Source organism: Anser anser (assembly GCF_964211835.1).
Source record: "Anser anser genome assembly, chromosome: 3".
Classification (NCBI taxonomy): Eukaryota; Metazoa; Chordata; class Aves; order Anseriformes; family Anatidae; genus Anser; species Anser anser.
The window spans coordinates 7,130,724-7,135,334 of NC_139722.1; the positions used below are offsets into that span (position 1 = coordinate 7,130,724).

The window sequence follows — 4,611 nt, forward strand, 5'->3', positions numbered from 1 at the left end:
TGACAAGGTTTTACTGATGTTCACATATCTAAACTCTCTTTTTCCTGAAACAAAGTGTCTAAATTCAAATTATCAGCAGGAATAATTTCTGAGAAATGTGATCCCCAAACAATGCCAGGCTACTGTCCAGGGCTCAGCTAATTAGCACTCATGGAAAACATGCCAGGAACTGTGCTAATGATTAAACAATGTGGATATTTGGAGGTTTGTGCCTTAGACTGTACTCTGACATTGGTTCATTCCCTGGCTGATCTTAGCTGCAACACCACTGAGGTTGGATCTTTGGCAAAACAAAGTAATAAAGAAACTACCTGCAGGCAAAGAGCAATGTCTCAGAGATCCGCAAATTCCTAATTCCCATGGTTGCCTTATAGCAATCATCAATACCAAGATCAAGATGTTTTACTTCTCTGACAAGCAGGCTGACCAGCCTGAAGGATGCCAAGGTATGTGTTTTCCTCTTCAGAGCTCATAAGGATGGGGAAGCCCACACAGCTCCCACAGAATTACCAGGCAACAGCTGACAATGATTTTGTGGTGCTGATGTATTTGATGTTTTAATTGCCCTGAGGGCAGAAGTAGTTATGATTACAGTATTTTTATATATAAGTCAAGTACTCGACTTTATGTACAAGTTGAGAAGTTTTACATATAAGTTGAAAAGCCTTGGAGCATGCAGTTTAATTCTAATGTTGAATCCAATGGGACTGACACAACATAGGATGGGAGAGTGTGTAGGAAAGGCAAAAGAAAAAAAGAAAAGTCAGCTCAAGATAAAGACAGTTTGATAAATAAAGGGAAAATGAGAGGAAAGAATAAAATGCAGGTGATGCCAAGGTAATCAGTCGCCAGCTCCCACAAGCAGACTGATGCCCAGCCAGTCTCCACGCAATGGCCCCCCTGCAGAGATATAACACCTTCCACCACCAGTTTTTATTGCTGACCATGACGTACGTGGCATGGAATATCCATTTGGCCAGTTTCTTGTACACTCCGTGCCTATTCACTGAAGTGTGAGAAGAGAAAGCCTTGATGCTGTGCAAGCAGTGCTCAGCCATAGCTAAAACAATGTTGATGACACATCGAGCTTCTAGTCACAGATGCAAAACACAGCATCCTGTGGGCAGCTCTGAATAAAGTTGACTCCATCCCAACCAGGCTTGAACTTTGGTGTGCCTCAGACTTTTGTCTCTCTCGGGTCTCTTTGTGGATTTTGCTGTGACACATCACGTACAGACAGCAAAGTAATACCAAGTTATTACCCTTTATAATTTCATGGATTGATGGAATTTTTGCTAGTTAATTTTCGACGGCTGGCTCTAAGCCACTGAGGAATGGCAAGCACTCCATATAATGCCAAAGGTTCACATTTTAAATGAAGATTTTTTACCAAAAATAATAGAAAAGCTGTATTTGAAATGTCTCGGAATGGGTAACAACAAGGGCATGTAAAGTCAGTTATACTCTTTAAAGATCCTGGGATGCTTCAATCAGAAAGTTTAAAGTTTAACTAGATTCTTAATGTACTGTAGGTTCTGCTGAACTTGTACAACTTTCATTTTGAGGCAATTTATACAGATACAGATTTGGAGACGGGTTTTGCTGAGCTCTAGTTCCAAAGCAATTTATGCCGCTTTCACTCTAGAAACAGAGATGATAATGAAGTGAATTCAGTGTTCTCTATTCAAAGGCCATTTAGTTCCTTGATTAGATTGTTTTAGTAATATAAATTGCCTACTGCTGGAAAAAGAATAGCCTAAACTTTTCAATCAGTTTTAACATGAGAACCAAGCCTGGGAAAATGTTATTAAAAAAAAAAAAAAAAAGGAAAGAAAAATGAATGTGCCTTCACAGCTCAGTCCTGTAATAATCTCCTCTGTAAAATTACATGAACTCTGTGTTCTGGAACAATAGTATAAATGAGTTAATTGCAGATCTAAAAATTGTTTGCCAGCTGCTGCCTATTCTGTTACCAACACCTGTTTCGGCTCATGCCCTCATTAATTAAAATGTGATGAGAAAGCAGGCAGGTTCAAAACATAGTGCTGACAATGTCTGTACAGCTGACATGAAATCCATATCTGTAGTCTCCATCCAAAGCCAGGAAGTAAAATATCTGTAGTGCGATAGAGAGATTTTTTTTTTTCTCCAGAATTGCTACGGTTATGAAACTGTTGATTAAGGCTACATTTTAGTGGTAAATTGAGGGTAGAAATCATGGGCTTTCTAGAGCAGAAAAGTGTGTCAATTTAAAAATCATAACTATGAAATATTACTAGTTAACCATTTCAAACATTTTGGGGGCATTAAAAAAAACAGATTGGAAATGCTTATGCTGTTATCAATTTTCATCACTGACTATTCATTCACTTCTGTATTTTATTATAACTGGATAATATTCCTTTTTAGGATTTGTACTGTTCAGCAGCATTTTTGTTTTCTGCAGCAGAAGCCAGCAGACCTCCTATGACATACCTCATCTGTGTATTCACACACACATAGGTCTATGTCAGAAAAAATAGAAAGGAAGTCACCCTTCCTAAATCCCACATAAGCCAGGATGAAAATACCTCAGTCCCATCTGATTTGCAGAGTGGGATTCAATCCCACCTATTTTTCAAAGCTGATGAATCTAGTTGGAGACACCTGAAAATGGTGAGCATCCTCCTGCTCAGACTGAAACTTCCCAGGGCACATAACAGCTACATCTATAGGCCCTTGGGTATATTTGTCTTTATGATGGGTTCTGCTTTTTTCTTAGAGATCCAGAAACATCCAACCTAGACCACCAGGAAGCAGGACTTTGCCTGAATTCCCCAGAGAATCTCCAGGTGCTAAATATCAAAAGAAGCCTTAGTCTCACAACTTCTGCTAGCATCTTGTAATTCTTCTGCACAATCACCTACCTTTTTGTGCACTCAGCCATAACATGGAAGGCCTTGTCCTGATGGGGAATTGACTACTAAAGTCTGGAGGAGAGGATGAAGAAGTAGAATGTACTGTGATAAATATGAACATATTCTCCAATGCAATTTGGTGCTGAGACAAGAGCAGAAACATCATGGGATCAAAAAAAGACCAAGCTGGAAGTAGTCTGATCTTAACCTGTTTGTTAAGGAACTCCGCAGAGGGGACAGAATTTGAGCAGTCCAGTCTTGCTTGGTGACATGTATGTGTTAGACCACCACTGGGTAAAACCAGGAGCTGAGTACTCAACCCCAGATGTGTCCTCTCACCAGAAAGTGACCTACAAACCACAGAAGAGCTAGGCACCTCCTAGTTGCTGTTCTTCTGGCCCTACTCCTGGACATATAAGGGGTCTAATTTCAAGGGAACAAGGAAAGAGATATTTATGCAGGATATCCTTAGGTATCCTGGTAATTAAGTTGAATTTCTTAGATGTGAGTTTAATCCTTTCTAGATGAGTAGAACTTAAAATTCTTGCTTCCTTAGCGGTAGGAGCTATGTTTGCTTTGGCCAAGCAGGCAACTGCCTTTATAAATATGTGAAGCTCAACAGATTCAGGTACCTAACATGTACCATTGGGTCTCTGCATTACTAATGTAAGAGGCAGAGAAAAAATAAGTTACACTGCAGATCTTCCAGAGTACCTACCCCTCTCCACTGATAGCAGAGTGATTGCCTAATCTTCCAGGTGTCAAATATTCAAGGGGACTGTAAGTAAATTGGGCACCCAATTAAAGGGAAGGTATTATATATAGGGTTATTCTGAGGCCAAGTCTAAGCAGTCAGACCAACACAAACCCTCTGCAAAGTCAACGCTCAAATATTTCTGGCACACAGGCAGACCTTGAGACACCACTTCATTTTCCTATCAGAATACAGTACACCCACCCCAATCACCTCAAGAAGAATGTTACCTTTCACTGTAATGAAATGTATTATAAAACCAAAAGAATCACCCAAAAATCATGCAAGTGCTGGAGGATCTCACTGATGGTCATACCACCATGCCAAGGGCAGGAATCGCTATGTAAATATACCTTCAATGAATAAGATCCTGTCCTGAAGTAATATTTCTCAGAATTATCCCTCCAAGCTTTCAATCAGCTCTCTGGTAATAATAAACTAACCAACAGAAGCCAGCTACCTGTAGACCATCTATATTGAACAAACTGACACTATGTAGGTAAAAAATGTAAAACTGACCAGCTCATCTACAAAACTCATTCAGTAGAATACAGACCATCAGAGAACCAACAGGTCTTGCAATCATACCTCTGAGGTGCATCAAATGTTTCTATGGAAGACACATAGGTAAAGCAAAAAGACTACTTGCACCTGAATGAGCTCACTCTGAGAACTGATAAATAGTAGAAAGAGCTGGGAAAAGGAACATTTCTTGCAAGGCAGTCATGAAGTCTCTGACCTCTCAGTCCTCATCCTTCAGGGAGAGGTACAAAACCCTTTAAATTACAACCCTAAGACCAAAACCAGCAGCATTGCACATACTAATTAAAAATATTTGTTTTGATATAACATAATCATAATTCCCTGGTAGACTCTCTTTATTTTGCACTTGAAAAGTATTATTTCTCTTTCCTTTTAGAGCAATCACTCTACCACAAATATCTTTCTGCTTTCTGCATA

The 4,611-nt window shown here is 39.5% G+C and overlaps 1 long non-coding RNA gene across 1 annotated transcript; it reads left to right on the plus strand.

The window, feature by feature from the left end:
- The first annotated feature begins 1,438 nt into the window (after positions 1-1,438).
- On the plus strand, positions 1,439-4,611 carry LOC310897140. Its single transcript, XR_014582097.1, has 3 exons — positions 1,439-2,197; positions 2,410-2,655; positions 2,762-4,611. It is a non-coding gene; the product is annotated as an uncharacterized lncRNA (long non-coding RNA).